The sequence below is a fragment of the Lepisosteus platostomus genome, chromosome 5 (assembly GCF_059453375.1).
Source record: "Lepisosteus platostomus isolate fLepPlt1 chromosome 5, fLepPlt1.hap1, whole genome shotgun sequence".
Lineage (NCBI taxonomy): Eukaryota > Metazoa > Chordata > Actinopteri > Semionotiformes > Lepisosteidae > Lepisosteus > Lepisosteus platostomus.
Window position 1 is genome coordinate 62,468,016 of NC_142615.1, and position 23,817 is coordinate 62,491,832.

The 23,817-nt window shown below is 39.0% G+C and overlaps 2 non-coding genes across 2 annotated transcripts; both read right to left on the minus strand.

Moving 5' to 3' along the window:
- Positions 1–13,006: 13,006 nt before the first annotated feature.
- trnan-auu (transfer RNA asparagine (anticodon AUU)) lies at positions 13,007–13,080 on the minus strand. The gene has a single exon. It is a non-coding gene; the product is annotated as a tRNA-Asn (tRNA).
- Positions 13,081–14,141: 1,061 nt separating this feature from the next.
- On the minus strand, positions 14,142–14,213 carry trnaw-cca (transfer RNA tryptophan (anticodon CCA)). Its single transcript has one exon. It is a non-coding gene; the product is annotated as a tRNA-Trp (tRNA).
- Between the last annotated feature and the right edge of the window lie 9,604 nt (positions 14,214–23,817).

Below are 23,817 nucleotides of genomic sequence, written 5' to 3' on the forward strand. Positions count from 1 at the left end.
GTTTCGTTTGTCTCCGCTTACCTTCAGTTTCAAAGTCTTCAAAAAAAATGTAGGAGTCTCAATAGTAAGAGAGCATAACTGTCGCCAGTGATTAGTATTCGTGCATATCCTGCCTTGTTTTTTAGTCGACAAAGCTTGTCTCTCTTCACACCCATCTTCCAAATGATCGCCTCAGCATTGGGAAGGAACCTACGCTTGGTACAGTCCCCGACTCCATGGTCTGATCACAAACAGATCGGGTGAGCTGTCAGTCCAGGTTGGAAGTAACGTTCGAAAGCACTAAAAATCTGACTTAGGAACGAGAAGACCATGTTTTTTTTTATACGAGTAAACGATAAAATAATATACTGCCTGCAAGACTATGTCAAGTTCAAGTTCAAATTCAAGTTAAAAGTTCAAGTTCAAGTTTATAGTCATTATACTCATACGCAGGTATATGGAATAACGAAATGGTATTTAGCTAGCTCTCGGACATAAGTAGTACAAAGAAAAAAACACAACAACAATACAATTGTATAACAAAAGAAAGAGACAACAGCCGATGTGAATAAAACAACAACAGGCAGTTTGCAAAACAATAAAAAGGTAACAGGTTATGTGCAAAAATATACATCAAAAGAATGAAATAAAGGGATAGAAATGATGGGGAGTGAGCTTTTGACATGTATGGTAGAGGTAGATTTTCAATGTGTGTTTGGGTTTTTGGTAAGAAAGAAGGCACTGTGAGGTTCAGATCCTAGGTGAGAGGTGAGGAGAGAGTGAGAGAGGCTGGGAGTTTAATAGTTTGATAGTGCGGGGGTAAAAACTGTTTCTGAGTCTGGTAGTCCGGACCCGAATGCTCCGGTACCGTTTTCCATGTCATGCTAAACGCCACAAATTGTGTTCGTCCATTTGTATCAATTGTCCTAAAGTTACGGAAAATCGCATACGACTGGTGCAATCAGCACACATTTTTTCAGGATAGTCAAGCAGTTTTAAACAGCAAATTCCCAGTTTCGTGTCTTTTAAGCTTTGTGTTTCGCTCTCCAAATAGAGGCAGGGGTTCAAATCCCACTCCCGACAATTAGGCGTTTTACCCTGTCTTTTTTACCTGCCTTTACACTGTTTCAGTCTTCTTGTGTTCGCTTGACAACCACAGTACGAGGAAAACGGAGAAACTGCTTCGCAAGAACATAACGGACAGAAAAAAGCTTTGTAAACACGTGAATGTGATTAGTAGCAGTAAGGTACCTGTATGTATTCAAATGTTTAAGCAGCAGAAGAAAGGTGCAGCACAATGCAATTTGTGAGAATACGCGGGTTTTTATGCTGCTTGGACTTCTTTCAAGCCTATGAAGTGACCCCCGTTTTATTTTCATTTTCAAACTTCAGAACCGAATAACAAAGAGGTTTCATGTGTGACAGCATTCCGTTGCAAATACCGTTTCCACGATGTATTCAGCGACGGGAATGAAATATTTTAGTGCTGGCTCAAATGCGAAGAATTTCAGAAAAACCTGGAAAAGCAACGCTTGCAGTAAATGACAAATTTAAAGCGTGTAGTCAGCATGAACAGAACAACGCAATGCTCTGTAAAAACGATCTGAAGCCGCAATTACTCTTTTATCTCGGGCAGTTCATTCCGGTACGATGTTTCTGCAGAATAAATGAAATGCCGAACTCCAAACATGTTGTTGCCATTATTGTTACTCCTGCTTCTGTAGTTTTAAGCTTTAATCAGTGGTATGTAATGTTGTAAAGGGGCTGGACTACTTTGTTCAGTCCAAATTCCATTATGTGAATTTATGCTTTTTTAATATAAGCATTAACAACACAATGCGTGCTCAAAAACCCTTACTTATTAACTTAAGAAGCGGCAGTGTTTTGACATAGTGTGGTATTCGAATAGTAAATGCTGAAGTGTTTAATACTTGCTTGTGAGCCTTAGATAAATTGCCTGCTTCAATTTCAGCAAGCGGAGTTCTGCTCAGCTGCCTGTAGTACACATTGCTGATTCCTTTTGTGAGGGCACGGGCAATGTTTCAACGATAAGGCTGGCGTGCCTGTCGAAATTTTGTTTCCCTTTCACTGTGTTGTATTTGCCCTACTCCTACAACATCAATTGTGATGTCATCATTGCCCATTGGTTTGTGTCTTGTTGTCATTATGTATTTTACATTACAGGAACTGTAATGTAAAAGGTACTGAAGGTAGGAACTGAAAGTACAGACTGCTTTAATCATTAGAATTCTCTTTCCTGATGTATTGGTATTTGAAGGCTATTGACAGCAAGGATTTATCTTCCTGAACTTGCTATATAAGATATGGGTCCATGGTTATCTTAGTTTAGATGTACCTTTAAGAAGTGGTAATTTTCTCCATTGTTCAGCCTTTAGACATACTTTGAAAGTTTTAGGCACAGACATAATCTTTCTTAATCCCCTTTTATCCTGAGGTGACGTCCCAGACGAGCTTGCCCCCTGGGAATATTCACTGTGTTCTTCAGGCTTTTTTCTGATTCTACACAGATTTTGTCTCCCTCTTACATGTCACCACTGTCTGTGCTGCCTGTGCATCGTCTGTATCTTCTAATGAACTTCTGAGCTCTGTGTCGCCTTCCAAACTAAATCCCTCACATTGACTTGAAATATTGACTATAGATTGTGTACTGTCATCTGGTTTGGAATCCCTACCAATACTCACCCCCTTCTGCGCCCTAAGCACTTGGGTTCTTACTTTTTATCTATCTTCATGCCAAATCACTGATAACCATTTCCTGTTGCTGGAGCAATCCTCTCCAAGGACTCTGTTTGACAGTGTTGACCACATATTGTCATGCCACCTAATTTCTTTTTTCTATCTTAGAAAACTTCAGAAATTATTTGATCACATTCCCTACTCCTCCAACCCTTGACCACACTTCTGGCCTCCTACACCTCTGTCCTTCTTTAACATGTGGCATTGCCAACAATCTGAAAAATAGGAAACACAGCTGAATGAAGTGGAAACATAAGTGAAATTCAACTCCCACTGGATGTTAATAGTGTAGGAGTGCGACAGATGTACAAGTCCATTAAATGTTTTTATTTCTGTGCTTAATTTTACGGGCCCTATATTTTGATATAGCATCAATCACAAAACAGCATTCTGTCACTGTCACAACCACCGGGGATCAACTCACAAAAGAACTAACCAGTACCAGCAGCGGGTTAATAATAACATGTGTTAATCCATCAGCACACGCTCTGCAGCACTTTTTTAACCATCCAAACCCGCTTCCCGCTGCTCGGTATTGAGTCTTCTCTTTGAGAGCTCTACCTCGCATTTACTCTGAATCTCGCTTACTGGTTACTGAACTCCCTTTTGCCTCTCGACCTTGGACCTCACCTGACGTTCTGGATTGTTTGACTGTCTCAATAACTACTGGCTCCTGCATCTGCACAGGATCTGCATACCTTTTCACTGAGGATTCCTGATAGTCACCACGTAAACAAAACTAGAAAAGAACTATGTGTTTCTTAAACTTACCCCCAAATTTAAAAAAAGTCAACATATCTGGGTTGTGTGTGCAAGATTTTTAAAAACTGCAAAGTTTGTGTGGGTATGATTGTAAAAAATCAAATCATAACTGAAGAAGGCTCCATGGTCAAAACATTGTGTTTTCTTTCTTCTTTTTTCAGCATGGAATAAACCTATTACGTGTTCCTTGGAGATTACCATTTGCCAATAAGATATGATCACTGTATTGACCATATACAATTTCTTGCATTAGGAATTCCTATTTTGCATACCTCAGCTTGCTCTCCATGAACACACAGACAGGGAGTGAAGCTGGGGGTCAGAGCGCAGGGTCAGCCATTTATACGGCACCCCTGGAGCAGTTGGGGTTAAGGGCCTTGTTCAGAAGCCCAACGGAGTAGGACTCCTCTGCCGACCGTGGGATGTAAACCAGCAACCTTCCAGGCACAGTTGCAGATCCTTAGCCACAGAGCCACCGCTCCACCTAATGTGCCAATTCTTTAAAAAGTCCAAAAAAATGCAAATTTATTTTTAAAAATAGCTGTTGTAAATAACATCAGTGGCTATTGAAGAGTACATACAAAACAGAGACAAGTTAATAAACTTGGAATGACTACTTACAGCTCTGGAAAGACCGAATATAGTGTTTCCGGTTGTTAAGGATCAAGTAATAGATTTATTCCATGCTGAAAAAAAGAGAGAAAACGTTTCAGCCGTGGAGCCTTCTTCAGGTGTGAGAGAGACAAGGCAGTAGGCAAAGGTAATATAGTGGGAGAACAAAGGCTGGGAGGGAGGAGTGGTGAGAGGGAGGAGCAGGGGACAGAAAGAGAGGCCGATCAAGAGATGTGAAGTCAGAATAGGTGTTGAGAGGTGTGAAATGAAACTACCAATGAATGGAGAAAATTTAGTAGAACAGTCTGTCGTTTAGAGAAGGGGGAGGTGTGATCCTAGCTGCAGGATAAGTTTGGTTTCGGTAGTCTTTCTAACGTATGAGTTTAGAAAACCATTTTTGAGAAAACAGATGGAGAGATTGTAGTGGTCGTGGCCATCAGATGTGAAATGAGAAACAATGGGCTTGGAGAGATCTTTAATCTTCACATCCCTGACATGTTCTCTGAAGCGGTCTCCAAGTCTCCTTCATGTTTCTCCAATGTAGAGAGAAACTGGGCATTTACTACAAGAGATACAGTAAATAAGGTTGCTGGAGGTACAGGATGCCATCTGGGTGATCCAGAATTGTCCTGAGGGGCCTTGAATGAGTGTGGTGTTGGATGTGTACTTGCATGTGATACAGTGAGCTCTGTTGCAAGGGAAAGTAGCTGGTGTGGATGGTTGCTGAGGGCGATCAAGGGAGCTGTGAACAAGAAGGTTGCGCAGATTAGGTGATCGGCGATATGAGATGATGGGGCGGTCAGAAAAGAGGGCCCCAATGGAGGGATCATCGTGTAGGATGGAAAAGTTGTCGTTTACAGTCCTGGGGATAGGAAGTGTGTTAGGGTGGTAGGGAAGCACCAAAGGAATGCGGTTGTTACTGCAGGAGTTCCTGATTCGGTTGATGGTCTGAGGGGTGTTTTTGGCTCGGGCAAGGGCCCCGTCAATAACATTGCTGGGGTATCCTCTGTTGATCAAAAGGGAGAACATTTTGAGGGCTTGGTTCGCAAAGTCAATGTCGTCCCTGCATAGTCATTGTAGCCGAAGGAACTGTGAAAAAGGGAGAGTAGTGGAAGATATGTTAACCGTATATTTGAGGGACGGGTGGAAGTTGGTGAAATGGTGCAGGAAGCACTTAAGCTGATCGTCGGAGCATATGGCAGCACCGACGCAGTCATCAATATATCGCTTGTAGAGGTCAGGGACATAGCCAGTGTAGGAAGCGAATAAGCGTTCTTCTACCCAGCCAACAAAGATATTGGCATAGCTGGGTCCCATTCTGGTGCCCATGGCAACTCCACTCACCTGTTGTTAAAAAAGATTGAAGGAGAATGCGTTCAGTGTGAGAACCAGTGTTTCTGGTTATTGTCCTTTAATTGATCTGCCACCAAAACATTAATCCTCAACAGTCAAACAAGTCCATGTGATGAAAACCCTTATGCTCTTTAATGTTTTTTTATGGATTGTGCATCTGTACTAATTTTTTTCCCCCTCACTCATCAGCTTTTGGATGACAGATTCTGACCACTGTATAAGATCAGAAGCAGTTGAAGAAAAGGGCTCTTTTCTGCTTATTTAACACACTCCTAATGCAAACACATTATGAGTACAATGGAAAGGTTGCACCCAATGGGATCAAGCAATTTAAAACATATGTTCAGGGGACAGGAAAGTTGTTATAGAGATGAATGGTATTCATGAAACAAATAATATTGCAAAAAACTTTGCCAAAAGTCACAACCCATTTAACATTCATCAGACAGGTTGAATCAGTTGGATATCTCTTAGATTCAAAATGCACTCAACGGCTGTATAATGCAAGCTCAAGAGTCAAAAGAACAGTAGTGAACAACAATCTTACAATAATAAATAGCCATGTGATCTTGTGAATGATCTATCATACACCCTTGAAATGATGTTACAGATTTGGAAGTTTGCACAGCTTGTAACTCCTTTCTAACTCCATGAGACACACAGACAGGGATAGAAGCTGGGGGTCAGAGCACAGGGTCAGCCACTGTGCTCTTGTGCCAAACAGGTCATACAAAGACTGCCATTCCTAATAACTTTCCCTGAACCTGCGCATCACATCCTCACCTTACAGAAGCAAAATATCGAGCTTCCACACACCCTTCCCCACAGTAACAGCCGTTGGAATACATGACAGTAAACAATGGTGAGAGAAACAATGGTCAGGGGTTAAGCCTGCGGTCGTGAAAGTAAAATCAAGTATCAAAACAAAATCTATGCGTGAGGCTTGGGTCCCATTAGACTTGTACCATGTGAAATCTGCCCTCCCCTGACTATGAAGTTTGAAGCCATCTTTCAGTTTAAAATCTTTACATAATGTTTGCAATAATATTGATGAAGTATGAAATTGGACCCATCTCTCGCCCTTCATTCTGCCTTCTCTTTCTAAAAGGCAATTAAAATCCCCAGCTAAAACCACTGGTTCCCATCCCAATAAATATACTCAGTTCCTGAATTAGGACATATCCGTCATGTGAGCAACTCAGACAATATATATTTAAGAGTTTATATTTGACATTCATGAAACCCAGATACACCACCAGTGCTCTCGCTGGTTTCACTACAAGGTGCTGACGTACTTCTACCTACTATACAGGCCTTTTTCTTTCCCCCCCCTTTGCTTTCTTTCTCTCCTCCTCCACCACCCCCACTATCCACAGGACAGTTCTTCATCTGCCCTCCTTGAGTCACCGGTTCTAAAGCTTGGTCAGTAGGATTACATATATTGGAGAGATGTAAATCTTTCTGCATCATTATCATTCTCTTCTACCCCATCCTCACTCCCTTCACTCCATTCTGAACCCTCGCTCTCCTTTTCTCAACCACATTCAGTTCCTGATCTATAACCACTGCTCCAGCCCTAAAATGCTTCTTCAAACTGTTTTTGCATTTTTGTTCTATTTGCAAAGGAAATTGGACAGTCTTTAAACACATGACCTTCACACTCACAGAGATTACATTTCCTCACGCTTGTACATTCAGTATATGCATGTCCAATTTCCTTGCATTTACCACACACCACCTTTGTAATGGCATCCACAAAGTGACCCAGCTCCCCACACCTCCTGCACAGTTTTGGCTGCCCTTGGTAGAACACAAGGCCTCTATTTTCACCTAATCCAATCAGAGAAGGAATGTGTTTAAATCCACCATAACCATTTTTATCTCCATGCAATGAAACAGGTACTCTCCATGCACAGTTCCAGATGCCATCATCATCCCAGACTTTCTGAGGCTCACCTTTCACTAAACAATACTTAGACAACCATGTCACAATATCTTCCTTCATCACCATCTCATTAAATATGCAAACAATCATAGTCCTATTGGAAAGATCCATCAGCTTCTGCCATTTAAACATTCTAATCAGGCCCATATTTTTTTCTCTTCTATTTTTTTCCAAAATTCTTCCAGTAACTTTGCCGATTTGAAACTGATGTCAAAACCAATTCTTCGGCAAAGTAATTAAGCAATTGACATCTAATGCCCTAATCCTTAACTCTTTCTGTAACACCTTCCTTGAAAAGTCCAACCGTGAAATATCACCTGAGTGAGCCTAACCCTCACCACCCTTATACACCAAATGTGCGTAAAAGTAACGGCGCATGCCGACTCTACAGGCCGCCATGGCCGTTACAAATGTGTTAAAAGCAAACTAAACCTAAACCGAAAATTCTTCTGTGCACCAAACCCCCCAAAACCCTAATCAAACACTTATACAAAAACTCCACTCTCGACTTCTGGGTTTAACCCTTTACATCTCCAACACTGGTTAGAGACTCAGTGTGTCCCAGGCTCAGCGGTTATATAGGACAGGACTTGGCGAGCTGCAGGTGAAACTCGTTGTTCTGTGCTCCCCGTGCGGAATGTGCGTCTCCTCCCTCCAGACTCATCAAATCGCCTTCGTACTCTACAGCAGGAAAAAAAACTCCCTTTACTGTCTACATACAGTACATCCCTCTTAAATCCCAGAAACACAGAAACTCCGGGGCGTTTCTGTGAGTCGGTACTGGGTTTCTCTGTTCGAATTTACAAGCAGAAACAATAAAAGCGCTGAAAGCAGGAAGTTATTTCTGCTCGTAGGCATAAACGTGCAAAAATACATTTTCTGATTCCTAAAACCTAATAAAATCCATGCAAGTCTCCCTTTTCTTCCCAATGCACATAACTGAATATAAACCAGTCAAGTTCAGGTACTTTTCTGATGTATATGAATACATTAGTTCTGGCGCAGCTGTTACAACAAAGATACTTGCAAACTATTTTTTTTCATACGAGCTCTTGCCGTTTTTAAATTGTATATTTTTTCAATTCGCTAAATCACACGAAACACCAACAACACTCATCGTAAGCATCTGACCAATCACATTCCTGAATTTTAAAAGTATTTAGTATTTATTTTTTACTTGTTTCATTTTTTTAAAAATGGTATACACCTGTTTTACATATTCTTGCCATTTTTGACATATTGTAAGTGGATTGTAACTTCAAATTTATAATTCCTGATCTTTATAACTGTGTATCATTTTTTTTACCTTGTAAAAAAAAATACAAAAATATGTTTTAAATATTTTTGCATTTTATAGAACTTTTTTAATATATTGTGAGCATTTTAGCATAATTTTAAAATAGGACTATCAATGCTCCTAACTTTTAAACCTGTATTTATTCTGACATTAATCTCTCAAACTGCAGATGAGGAGAGATGCATTTTATTTTAAATTGGTTGTTTTGGGGGAAAATGTACATTAATTTATTTGTACGTATCATCAGTGGGAAACTTGGCATTTTGGGATTAATTGCAATCTTTACTGCAAGGCCTTCAGACTGATATAGAAATGACGGGAGATTTAAATGACACTTTGATAAATCAGACAGGCACAGTACAACATCTAAAATGGCAGAACCCTCTAAAGTACTGAAATATTTAAGGCACATTCCTAATCTACAAGATGTTTGGTGGTTACTGTGTCCTGCTACCCTTTCGTATTTTTTAGTGTGCATGAATCTGTCCCACTTCTTTTAATATCTGATTACGAGATCAAGCCAGAAAAAAAAATGATGACAATTAGTAGGAAGAAAGATACAATGTATTGACAATGTAATATGCTTTAAAGAATTAAAAGGAAAATAAATACTTTATCTACGCAAATTAATTCAACTGAGCTCCTCTAAAAACTATAGCCTGAAGAATTGCCAAAGCACAATGTATCACTTTGGGTGACACTAAGGGAAGAGGAACACAACACTCAAAACCACAAACAACTTATTTTCAACAGCAAAAATATGCTTGAAAATATTTGACAAAAAAAAGAAACCTTACACGCATGGAAACCAATATTTATCTGCTAGGGTAGAATGCAGCAGAGAACAGTAGGGCAGAAGGTTAGTGTAACTCTATAGTGCATCACAGAGGCTGGTCTCTTCCCCTCATCATGCAGGCTGACTTGTTCACAGTGAACTGTCCTCCAGCGATCCTCCTCGTCAGCTGCAATCACTGACATCAGACATGATGTTAATACTCTGACAGCACTTTGGCTGATTTGGTTAATGTGTTTTCCTATTAAACAGGAGATCTTGACTTCAAATCCCAGTGGTGCCTTTCTTCCTGTCTTGTCTTATAGAATGTATCACTATGGATGATCACGTGCGGCTTGATTTTGTTAAATGCAAGTTTTCATTTTCTTTCTAGAACAACTTGCTTTTCATGAAATTCATACAGCTTGCGAAAGATGAAACACAGATCCTGCTTATCAGTGCAAAACAAATATCACAGGCCGGCAAGAATAAAGTCTTTTTTTTTACCAAAAGCTTGCAAATGGAGAAAAGGGTTGCACATGAGTCTCTGGGAGCTGTTAATTGAAAGGTTAGTGGTTCGAGCCCATTTCTCATTATTCTACTTAATTGGATTCCTTAGTAAAACCTTAACCCACTTGATATTTGCAGGAAATGCAGTTGTTTTGTGTGTCAAACTACAACAAGTAAACAAGTGAGTACATTAGTCATTATCACTGGGAATGACCAGTCATGGCCAACATTCAAGGGAATCATATTCAGCCATGGACTTTGACCTTCAAATGGCTGGCGGGAGAATTCATTTATACTCTCGTTGCACCCTTAGTTAAAATATTTAAAATTACAATACAGATTTGTTGGAGAACTTGAAAAGCAAAAAAGACAGTTGGACAGCATGATTATGTTAGGACTGTACATTTGTATTTCAATACTTTTGTATATTTATCTTAATTTTAATATAGATGTAACCATAAAGCTGTTCTATATATATATAAAGATTGTTGTATTTTATAATATTTTAGCGGAGGGCACAAGGGGGTCTATTATACCTTGCGAAACATCCAAGACAACTATAATAGAGGCTCATATTTTTTTTTAAAAAGTGCTTTAAAAGAAAACTAAAATTTGTATGATATCATCCCTTAATACTGACGTTTAGTTGAAGGATTTGAAGAAGCAACACAGATAGGTGAGTACATTGATTTTGGACCCATGTTTGCATCTGAATAATCTTTCCTCCTGGAAAGAATTAAAAACAGGTCTGTTTTGAGTCTCATGATGAGTCTCTTCTGGATCTGAAAAAAACAGTGTAAATTTGTTTCCGGTGTATTTTTCAATTTTATCAGATTTTTTCAGGTGAATGCAGTTGATACGTTCAAGTTTTTATATGATGACAGGACCCACACTTAGGGCTCAGTACTGATAACACTGCTGATATTGATGGAGTAGAAATAAGTGATGTATTGGCAGCTTTATCTGAAACGAGAAGTCCTAGAACACCTACAAAAATGTTAGGATTCAGGGGAAGAAATATTTTTCTACCTCACCCAATCCTATTGCATTAACGAGGCTGAAGTTGGCTGCTTATTCGCCAGCTTCTTATTCGCGTTTTTTGTTCCACCTTAAGTGCTGCTGCTGTGATGTTATGCCGCCTTTCGCCTGTAGATGGATCTCTATAGTCATTTTTAAAAATACTAATCCGAGTGGATTACTGCACATATCCTCAGTAAAGTGGAATATGTAAGTAATGATTATCCAAATTGCATTTTTGTATGAAACACATTTCAGAAAATCGAAAACCAATTTTTAAAACTCACAATAACACAAACTGGCATGTTAGACAACAAGTAAATAAGACAAAGGCAAAACGTGAATTCTCAAAGTCTCAAAATCTTGCATTTTGCAAGAAATGTTATTATAGCAGTTTACAATGGGACATTTAGAACATGGCATATGAGAATATATGGTTAACGGAGGATGAGCAAAGGGTGATGACACTTTCTGCTGAATTGCTATGACCCTCCCTCCTGATTATAAAATCGTCTCACAATTCTGCCACTGAGGTGTGAGACACAATGTAACAGACTCTCAAAATCCTGAACTTCAGGAAATGTTGCTGTACCATTTTTAAAATATGACCCTCTGAATGTGGCATGAGAGAAATTATAGGGAAAAGCTAATTGCTCTTTCTGTTGTATTGCGATGGCCCCTGTTTAGAAAAAAACATCTCAGAATTCTGACACAAAGGTGTGAGACACAATGTAACAAATTATGAAAATCATGAACTATAAGAAAATTTACTGTACCTTTTTTTAATATGACCCTCTGAACATGGCATGTGAGGATTTATAGTCAACAAAATAGCACCCCTTCTGCTGAATTACTTTTTCCCTCCTTCCTCGTTACAAAAACATCTTAGTATTCCGACACTAAGGTAAGAGAGACAAAATCACTCATCACGAACATTTGTAATTACAAAACTTCACTGTTGCATTTCTGTGTTGTGACATTCTGAACATGGCATGTTAAAGTATATAGAAAACCTAGATCAGAACAGGTTAAATGTAATTCATAGTGATTTATATTTTTTTAATTCTTTCTAAATTAAAAAATATGTTTTTCAGTGATTATGACACTTCGGTATTACATAAAATATGCTTCAATGCCAAAATAAATAATAATGGAAAAAATACCCACAGTGGACATTCATAGTTGTGATTATAGGAATGTTATATATCAGGTGAGTAGCTGTGTCAGCATGCGTAGGCTGCAAAGGAACAAGTAAAGGATTATTCCATGCTGAAAAGAGAAGAAAGGAAACATAACGTGTTGGCCGTAGAGCCTTCTTCAGGTGTGGAAAGACAGGGCAGTAAGCAAAGATAATTTTCTTTATCTTTGCTTACTGCAGTTTATCTTTGATGACAACATCAAAGACGTTAGGACGTTTTACGGCTAACAGCTCCACATCAACTTCCTTTTATAACTAACCTCATCAGATCCCTCAACTCCCAACTCTTCCAATTTCTCACTTCAGAGAAGGATAAAAACCTCAATCATCCTCTACAGAGAAAAACCATCAACACCCCTACCACCTCCACTAATCCTAACCTCGTTTTTACTATACCCTCTGACCTTTCCCTTTCACCCCTTTGCATCCTCAGCTAACATATTTTAAAATTACAATAGACTGTATAGTATTTATGTTTAAAATTAAGGTAAATATGTCAAAATATCAAAATCCAACTGCACAGTGCCATCTTAACAATGCTTGTCAAGTTCTCAAACAAACCTGCATTGTATTTTTAAAATATTTCAGCAGAGGATTCAACTGGAGTATAAATGAAGATTCAACGATAATATTTTTGGGGTGAATATGGTTTTCTGGGGAATTGCAATGTTGGGCATTATTGGACATTTCCCGGTGACCCTGACACGTGTTAAACACTCGCATTTCCTGCAAATATTAAAATGGTTATGGTTTCGCTGAGAAATCCAATCGACTGACGACAACGTTTACATCGCAAAAGAACCCCGTCCCTGGGTGGACTCGAACCACCAATCTTTCAGTTAATAGCCGAACGCGCTAACCGATTGCGCCACAGAGACTGACTAGTTGGGTCTTCACTCGAATCACAAGTTTTAGGTTTTAAAAAAATCTCTTACCGTTTATTTTGCCAGACGGTAATATTTCTTCTGCACTGATAACCAAGAATTGAATTTCATTTTTCGCAAGCTGTGTGAATTTCATCAAAAACAAGTTTTCCAGAAAGGAAATGAACACATGCATTTAACGAAATCAAGCCCTTTGTGATTGCCCGAAATGATACGTTCTGTACTACAAGATAGGAAGAAAGACACGGCTGGGATTTGAATCTTAGTTCTTTTGTTTGATAGAAAAGCGCTTTAACCAACTAGGCTACGGTGACAGGACAGCCATCACCGTTTACAGCCACTTGGACACACCACTCTGAGACATCTGCGTTCAGTTTTTTTTAGACGGAGCTGTGCATTACTAGTAACGGCGCTGAGCACACTATGGGACAATTCAGGTTATGTGAAATGCCAGCGGTTTAATAAACAACGCGTCTGATTTCGGATCATAAGATTGTAGCTTCGACTTCTACCTGGCTCGTGAAAATTTTATTCAAGCTCCTCAGTAATAGATGTATATTATGTAATGAACTGCACCTGAAAGCAAACGTTGGGTCTGTTTCCTTTGTTTTCCAGCATGAAATAGCAAATCGTTACAAAAAGCTCCTGCTAATGTCCAATAGCGTTTTTTTTTTTCAAATTATATTTTCAGGCTTCAGACACTTTTTAATAAAACAAAAGTGTCCGGAAACTCATTAACTTTCAGGTTTGCTTGAACCTGTATTAAAAAAAAGTTATCTGAAACTTCCGTGATTCCATTATCTGATGTAGCTGTCTCTAAAGTTGGACGTGATGTTAAGCAGATGTGAACTGTGCCTTTTCTCTTAAAAAAACTAAGTTATTTTTTTCCTCTTCACTCCAATACTGGAGACTGTAAGCCTGTGTGAGCTTCACACTGCGTGTCCTGTACTGCTCGATTTTGTTCAGATTATCTATGTGGTGTATATATAGATAGAACTCAACTGCATGGTGTGAATTCCGTGTTCAGGACCAGCAGAACCTGAAAAAGTAACAGCTGACCTCGACGTGATTTGAACACGCAGCCTTTTGATCTGGAATCAGACGCGCTACCGTTGCGCCACGAAGTCGCGGCTGTCCGTGCCTTTGAATTCCCCAAAGGAGACAAATCAGCTTCACAAAAAAAAAAAATCTCCTGTGAAGAGCGCAGCTCTTCCGAAGAGAGTCTCTTCATCCCAGACCACATTTTATTCTTCCTGCGCAGCTCTTGTGCAGGTGTTGTTCTCAATTACAGATCCAGGAACACTGATTGTTTTTTCTATTTTTTTTTTAATTGAGTACCCCATGGTGCAACGGTAGCACGTCTGACTCTAAATCCCGAAGTTCATTTTCAAAGTATATCGGAGTCAACTGATACTGATCAGGTTCTGCTGCTACTGAACCCGCAGTCTTCACCTTAAAGTTCAATTCCCCAAGCCTTTTGACCTTATATGTCCATCCCGTCTCGTCAAAACTTGTATTTTCACAGGGTACCTGTGCAATGCTCCCTGGCACATACTGCCCAATGTAGTGAAATGTTCCGGGTGATTTAAATCCCAGTTCGACATCAAGTTTCCAACTTGTTTCCTTAGTCTTGTTTACCTTGAATTTAAGCCACGAACCAGGATTCTACTGTATAAACTTCCGGGGATATTACAAAATGTTTGATGGGGCATCAATCATTCCAGGCGGAAATTGACTCCTTTTTGTTTCTCAAGGGATCATATTAAACATTTCATTAGTATCGAGAGGAGGATCACCATGAAACACAAAACAAACAGTTTCATTCTGTCTTTTTTAGAAAGTAGCGTTTGTGCTACCTTAATTATATTTTGATGGAAATATAGAAGTTGTAAATGTTAAAATTTATATTTGAATCGAAATGTGGTTTTGAGTTAAATATTAGCGGGATCATGTAATTAGTTTGTTTGTCATTACTATATATATTGCCATGTTACTAGAATTTGTAACTGAAGTTTACTAGTTGTGTTTTTATGATGATTAGCCATTTGTTGATTGTATATAATGTATAATTTGAACTACATATTTTTCTTAAACAAATCATTGGCTTTATTTACTAGTTTATACACCTAAAAAATATGTATTTGATGTATAATAGACCTTTAACTATATATGTATATTAGTCCTCTAAATGTATCCGTATAATAGAACTCCAACCATTTATGTATAATAAACATATAATCATAGATGTCTAATTGACGTATAACGATATATGTATATTAGAATTTCATTCTAGACCAGTTACGGAGCACATTTATACGTCTAAAGTATGCGTTTAATAGTCGTATATTCTACATCTTTTGTCCACTGGGATGTGCCGATTTTAATTGAACAAAGCTAGATACACATTTTCTAATGCAGCCTTCATTACAAGACAGTTTGTTTCTCGAAAGCGTGTTATGTAAAAAAGAGAAAAACAAAAATATATAGATGACAATCTTTCAAAGCTGAAGATTTTACTTTTGAAAAATTGACATTTTATGTATGCAGATGCATTCGCTGGTTTTAGAACTTTGCTGTGCTTCCTGAATCATTTTCAGCGTTATAAACTGGGTGTAGAGGGAGCGATCTCTTTGTATAGCAGTTGACAGGCTGGAGATGTTCAGACTACTCTCGTTATTTCTCAAATGCTTACATCATTTTTCTTTCACACTAGGACGCGAGTATGTACATGGGCTTGGTTTTCGTTTCACTGATTCTCATTGAAGATTTGGGAATTAACGACAAAAGATTCAGTTTGGCAGAAGGTTTGGTTCACAACGATCTTGAAGACACGCCCATGTAGAGCAGCGTGTGCTGATTTGTACTATAAAAGACCAAGAGCTCAAAGTGACGTCTGCGTTTAGCGTTTAGACTTTTCCATCTTGGGCACACTTTTAGAAAGCAAAGATAGAGTAGTTGTGTTGAATCACACTAAGACATCTGTTAGCAGAGTGGCGCAGCGGAACCCTGCTGGGCCTGTAACACAGAGATCGACTGATTGAAACCATCCTTAGCTATGTACATTTTATGCACAATTGATAAGCACACCATCAGTTTAATGAAGTACATTAAAACTGATTTTTCTCTCGTGTGTGTGCAAGTTTCACACTTACAGTACTCTTTAATCTTTACCAATAGCAGATGCCCAAATGTATCTTTGGTTGTTCAGAGATCCTTGATAGTTCCCTTAACCCCAACTGCTCCAGGGGCGCCGTACAATGGCAGACCCTGCGCTCTGACCCCAAACATTAACATTAACATTAACAAATCCTTCAAATGAACATCCATATCAAAGCAATTATGTTTAATTTTATTACAATTAAGGTACATATACAAAATATCAACGCACATTTGTATAATGCTCATTTAATAATGATTGTCAAGGATTGTCAAGTTCTCCAACAAATCTGTGTTCTAATTTTAAAATATTTTTGCTAAGGATACAACGGGTGTATAAATGAATTCTCCCAACAGCCAGTTAAAGAAAAATTCCACACGTGAGGATGGTTTCTTGGACATTGACTTAGGTACTTAATTGTTTACTTGTTGTAGTTGCACACGAGTAAAACACGAAGATTTCCTGCAATATTCAAGAGGGTTTGCGAAGAAATCCCTTCAATTTTTAGCAGAGATTATGGTTACAGGGAAACAGTCTGAAGCTCGTCCCTTAGTGGGTTTGAACCACCAGCCCTTCATTTACCAGCTCCACAGAGACACACTCCCGTTGCTTTTTGCCATTCACACGTTTGTAGTTAAAGAATTATAAAATACTGACATTTTCCTGCCAGCCGGCAGTATTTCTTCTGCACTGACCATGAATAACCAATAACTTTATTTAATCTTTCGCAGTCTGTAATCCACAGAAAAGGAAGTGAATACTTGTATTAAGCTAAATTAAGATGAAGGAGATGCACTGCCATTGTTTTTCTCCACTTTTCGTTAAAAGGAGAAAAATCACTGACATTTTCTTGCGGTATTTCTTCTGTCCTGATTAGCAAGACTTATATTTTATCTTTCAGAAGTTGTATGAATTTCTTGAAGTTCAGAAACAACTTGTTCCACAAAGGAAATGAACACTTGTTTCAAAGTAAATCAAGACGTATGTCTCCCTCGCTGTGTGTGCTCTTATCTGTCCATCTCTCTACTTTTCTCTCACTCTGACAGTCTGTGCAGAGTTTCTGAAGGGGATGTAACACCACTTGGCAAAGAGAAAAATTATCAGAGGCAGAATAAAAAATCATTATTCTCTTCTTAGTCAGATTCACAGCTCAGAGACAATCGGACAGAAGCTCCATACTTCTTTTTATCCGTCAATCCAGAACCAGAGGACATTCAGACAATCAGTGCTGCTACATGAATAATATCAGACAGAACAGCCTGGATTCAGGTCACATCTCCCCATTTTCTCCTTCCTCACAGCCACTTAGAGACAGAGAAGAGCTCCTGGTTCTCCTCTCTGTGAACTGGGCTAAAGACTCACTGATCTGTCAGCTGTGGACTCTGTTCCAGGTCAGAAGCAAGAAGCTTCTATTAACTCTTTCCAGGACCTCCAGCCCTTCAGTATTACTTTCTTTACTGTATGTCAATCTCCAAACATGTTTTATAAATGTTTTCTAACACACGTGAGTGTGGAATTATCTTGTAATGTAATAAACACAAGTAGTGACACTCTGGTCAGTACACTGTATATTGATTATTAGTAGCTGATGGGCCAATGGCCGTGTCTACAGTAGTGACCAGTTGACCAGTCTGTAGCTCTCAGCAGTGGGACTAAGATCACACAGAAGAAGACCTGTCTGTGTGTGATTCCACACCAGCCCAGGGAATCACCAGCTCTCATATGTCTCTCACAGGTGTCTCACAGTCTTATAAATTTACAATTAGATGAATTATTGTAACAGTTATACATTTAATTTAAATAATCAGACTACCTATGGAACTGAGAGCAGGCTGGAAATAAAACCAGGATACACATTTTAACCTCCAGGATCAGGTTCCTGATCCTCCTGGCTTCTATACTCTGATGATTCGTTTAAAACATTTAAAAGCACTTATTACAGGGACTTGTACTCGTTCTCTACTGCTCCACACAGGTACGCCTTGTAACACATTCATCTGCGAAGTAAACTATTTTTTTTCCTGTTTAATGAATTTCATTCCTTGGTTTGTCGCTCTCCTTTTACAACTGTTATGATTCGCTTCTCTTCACAGCCTGGTGTGTTCTTTTTTGGGGGGGATGTTATATCTGTAAGAAAAGAACCCCGGGCTCCGGACAGGAGTCTCCTCCAGCGGAGACTCGCTCTGCTCTGTTAGAAAGAGCGCTGTGATGTCACAGACACCAGCCTGAGCACCTGGATCAGAGAGCAAGACCGCGGGAGGCGCAGGGTGCGCACGGAGGAGAGTTATTGATCACTTATCTATCGAAAACCAATTAATTCAATTGAAAAACCATAGAATAAACGATTAACTTCACCGATTGGTGAGTACTGGTTCTTTTTCTGTTTTTGATCCTGTTTTAAATATCTAGAAAACAGTCAATAAAGACTGTATCGATCAATTACCACAGTGCGTTTAGTGTAAAAAATGTTCAAACCGAAATTAAACAATGATTATTCTTATTATTATTTAGGTTACTGTATCCTAGAGCTAAAAAAATATATTCCAAGTTGATAAATGTATGTAAGTAACAGTTTACATGTATTTTTTCCCGTGTTTATAAATCATAAGTATGGTTACACGGGGACAGGCGCCACGTCACTGTGTGCGTCTAGGTGTATCGCGTTCATCACAAAGAGCGATGTAACGTCATGGGTAGCAACAAATACTAATACTAGTGTATTCATATTAATATTAATGAGAGTACAACTGGTTGTTTTAATGCTAGTGTTCATGTGAGTATTAATGATGATAGCGCTACTGATAGTTTTAGTTTTAATGTTCATATTCATGTAAATATTATTTATAATTATAGTGTTACTGTTAGAGAATTAACAGTAGTAGTATTAGTTTTAATACTAGTTATTCTAGCATTACTGTTATTCTCTTTGGGGGAATTAAAAGGACTTGTCATGAGTGACCTCGTGGTGCAACGGTAGCGCGTCTGACTACAGATCAGAAGGTTGCGTTCAAATCACATTGAGGTCAGCTGGTGTATTTGCAGGAGCCTGAAAATTAGAAAATTACACCACATAGGTAATCTGAATGAAATAACAGTGCAGTATAGAACACCCAGATAGGAGCTTATGCAGCAGATCATCTTGAACATGACAAGAGAAAAGGCACACTGCACATCTGTGAAACATCATGTCTGGCTTTAGAGACAGTGACAACAGAGAATGGAAGTTTCAGACTGCTTCTTTGTTACAGGTTCAAGCAAACCTGAAAGTTAGGGAGTGTTTGGTCACTTTTGTATGACAAAGTGTCTGAAGCCTGTCATTATAATTTGCCCTTTTTTAATTGTGGTTGAAATCCACTCCCATGTACCAAGACCTTACAGTATATTCATGTTTACTTAAATGACTAACTATTGGACTATTGGACATTAGTTGGTGTTTTTTTTTTTGTAACGATTTGCTATTTCATGCAGGAAAGAAAGGAACCCAGACCCAACGTTTGCTTTCAGGTGCGGTTCATTTACATAACGGACATCTATTTCTGAGGAGCCTGATTTAAATCACACAACCCCGGTAGAAGTCGAATCGACAATCTTATAAACCGAAATCAGATGCGTTATCCATTAAACAACTAACCCGTCACGTAAATGAATTGCACCATGGTGAGTTCAGCGCCGCTACTAGTAATACCCCACCCCCATCTTAAATTTCTAAGTGAGAAACGTGTTTTCTACATTTTTATCAGTTTTAAAAAATCATCACTTTTTGATTGATTTAGAATTCCAAGAAAAAAGCGTTTTGTTCCACAACGGCGTGAAATGATCACGTCTTTCACTCTACTTCTCTCTTGTAGTAAAGCAGATCTTGCTAGGTGAGCATTTGCTCCGGTAAATTAGGTCACTTTTCATGTTAACTCACTTCTTCTAAACACAACATTTCCTGGTGCATGTTTTCTCCATGAAAAAAGACATTTTCCCTTACATGATTTCTCGTTTTGTTTCATCAAAGAGTACAGAAAAAAGAAAGAAAGGAAAAGTGTCGTAAATGAACTCTGTCGCCCTTGGGAGATGTCAAGCGCATTGGACATGAAAAGTGCCCAATAAAAGCCATTTCTCTTCATTTCTCTTACGGTCAGGGCTCCTGTTCCGTGTAAAGGAGGCAGCTTGCTCAGCCGGCAGACTCAGGGCTTCGAGAACGCAGATGGCTCAGAGCGGTGTGTCCAAGCGGCTATAAAAGAGGAGAATTCTGCCAGCACCGTAGCTGAGTCGGTTTAACTACCTGTCTCATTAACAAGAGATCCTGGCTCCACATCCCAGCTGTGTCTTTCTTCCTGTCTTTTTGTGCAGAAACTACCATCTTGGACAACCACATAGGGCTTGATTTAGTTTAAAGCATGAATGCATTTCCTTTCTGCAACAACTTGTTTTTCAAGAAATTCATACAGCTTGTGAAAAATGAAATGTAATTCTTGGCTATCAGAGCAGAAGGAATATTGCCGACCGGCAAGAAAATGCAAGCAATGTTTATTTTTTGACTGGGAAGGTGCGAATGGAGAAAAGCCTCTCTCATCAGTCTCTGTGGCGCAATCAGCGAGCGCGTTCGACTGTTAACTGAAAGATTGGTGTTTCAAGCCCACCCAGGGACGATCTTCTTCTTATTATTGTCAATGTAAACACTGCCTCCGCTAAAGCCGAAACCTTAACCCTCTTTATATTTGCCGAAAATGCGAGTCTTTTGCCCGTGTCCAACAACAACACTTGAGACCGGGGAAGTCCAATAGTGATCAACACCGCAACTCCCCAGACAACCATATTCACCCATGGAAAAGTATCTTTGAAGGGCTGGCGGGAGATATCATTTACAGATGCAGCCATTCAAAATGCACGGGCGATACCGCATTATTTTGTGGTGCCCTTTACGCAGTCTACCGCGAGTTACCGTTAAATACCGCGAGTTACCGTAAATTCCCCTATAATACCGCAAGCAAAATAATAGTATCCGGAATTTCCGCAAGGTGGAGCTAATAAAGCTCAACCTCTCATGTTTGAGCTGTCGCCATTAAAGTCTTTAACGAAGTTATTACTAATAGTATTAATAATGAATGACCTTGGACAAGCTGTAAACTCAAAGTATTACCCTGGTCCTTATTATTGTTTTCATTGACCGTGTTTGTAAAAGTAACATTTCGCAATCACGCATTTGTTTCCAATCCAAAGTACAGTAATTTTTGAGAATCGATTCACCATGCCTTTCACATGCTCATAAAAGAGATTGATTTAGGAACATGAACATATTACCGTATGCTAACTGTACTGTATACAGTATGTATATGTCTTAAATGTGCCCGTTTAAGTATTGAATATTTATATGGAATTTTACCACTGAAGGGAAATCTTAGTAGCTGAGCATAAAAATAATAAATTAACGATATTAATTTTGGAACACAAACATACAGTATATGGATGGTCTTGGTACTTTAAAGAAAAAATACACACCAGTATTCCATTTCTCCCTAAACATTTTAAGCATCGAAGTCTTTAACGAGATACCGGAGTCAACAAGCATACTTTTAGAATTTGATTAAAAGGGAATATAATATGGAATCGCGTATCTAAAGAAATTAATAACGATATAATTATATTCATGTACCGCAACACAAGAATAGTACACGCTGTACATTGTTTGTTGATAATGTTTCTGTAGTGCTTTTTCAGCACCCTGCATGTGACCTTGCTGGTGGCGCAGGGGGCTAGGTTCCTAACTCCCATGTCACACGGTCTGTGATCGAATCCCATTGGAACCATGACTGTCTCTTTTAACAAAGATGTCTTTGAAAAAATGAAACGTTTCCCTTGGTCAGAGATTAAATAAAACCTCACTCGCACCAAACAAATTTATATTTCTAAATATCACAACATGATCGAATTTAAGTATTTTTAATAACAATGAATAGCCACCTATGCGTTACAAAATAAACATTTATATTGATTTGAATCGTGTTTTGATTTAAATCGTAAACGCGTGTTTAAATATATCTGTTTAAAGGCGATATATAAAAGCGCTGATTCTTATGGAATGTGTTCCGCCGGGGATTAAAAAAAATATTTTTTTTAATCGCGTATCTAATGAAAATAGCAGTATAACTTTGTTCATGCACAAACAGTGGCATGTTACATTATTAATTTGGGTGTCTCCTCTTGCCAGAAAGCTCTAAATTGCATTTTGAGTGCGGTTTTTGAATTTTTCTAAATTGCAACCCATAAATAAAGCTGATACAGTTTAGACTTACTGTATTTTAAACTGTATTACAGCAGCACATTGGACAATTTAAAAGTGGAATCGCAAAGCAAAGTAAATACCCAACACTGATTGTACCCATCTGTCATGCTAATAAAACACCTTGAATTGAATTGAATTGAGGGAGAGGGGGGGGGAGGGCGAGCGAGATCACCAGGACGTAAGGCAAATAAGATACACTCCACAGACATTCACAACAGCGATATATCATAAAACGTTTGCACATGTAGTTAAGTTATTACTTGGTTTTCAAAGTGCAATGAAATACAATATTGTTGTTGCTGCTGTTCTTGTTGTTTTTATCCCGTAAAGCGTTTTGAGAAGCCACCTTTAAAGGTGAAATATACTATAAAAGCGCTGATTCTTACGGAATGTGTTCCACCGGGGATTCTAAATTTTTTTTCAGCTAACAAGGCTCGCCAGCTATTGTGAATTGAAACCTGTTTTTCTAGCTTTTAAAGTCATGCGATGTGTAAGCCACAATTCAAATAGAGAAAAAAGAGCTGACTGACAAGATTTAAGATGTGGCTGTCAATGTTGGATTAAAAAAAACACATTGCCCGAGGTTTGTTGCATTGCTTGAAAAATAACTTTATTTCGAGAGACTGGATAAGTAATTCAAGTGTTTTTTTTTAACTTCCTGTAAAAACAACTAATAATTTAACTATATGTGCAAACGTTTTATGATAAGTCGCCGTTGTGAATGTCTGTGGACATGTGCTGGCTGGACTGGAGGCTCTACTGTACACAGAGATGGGCGGGTGGAGGGGACAAGCCTCTTAGTGAGCCGAAAATCTCATCAAGAATCAGTTTCAGCAACAGGGCTGGGCGCATTGTTCCATTCTCCGACCACTCTCGGTGTAAACAAGTCCCTCCTGGTCTCTGCTTGAAATGCACTTTCCTGCGTTTGCTTTGGTGAAACTGGCTTCCCCTGCATGGGCGAATTTGAAGAAGATCCTTAGTAAGTCATTGAAGAAAACCGAGAAGAGGTCGGAGTGGCCTCTGTCGTTCATCAACCATCCAGGCAGGCAGTACTCCTCCTATTCTGCCAGGACCCGGAATCGAACCGGGGTTGTTGCGGCCACAACACAAAATACTGACCACTATACGATCACAGCGAGTTACTGAGACAGACGCAGAGGGGTGGGAAGGATGTACTCTCTTCGTGTGACACTAGTCGGAAAAGTCCTGACGTTTTATTTCAACTGAGCCCTAGTATACATCGACCCTTCGACACTCTGAGTGCCAACTCTCTTGTGTGTTTTCTCCACCAAGCAGCTGG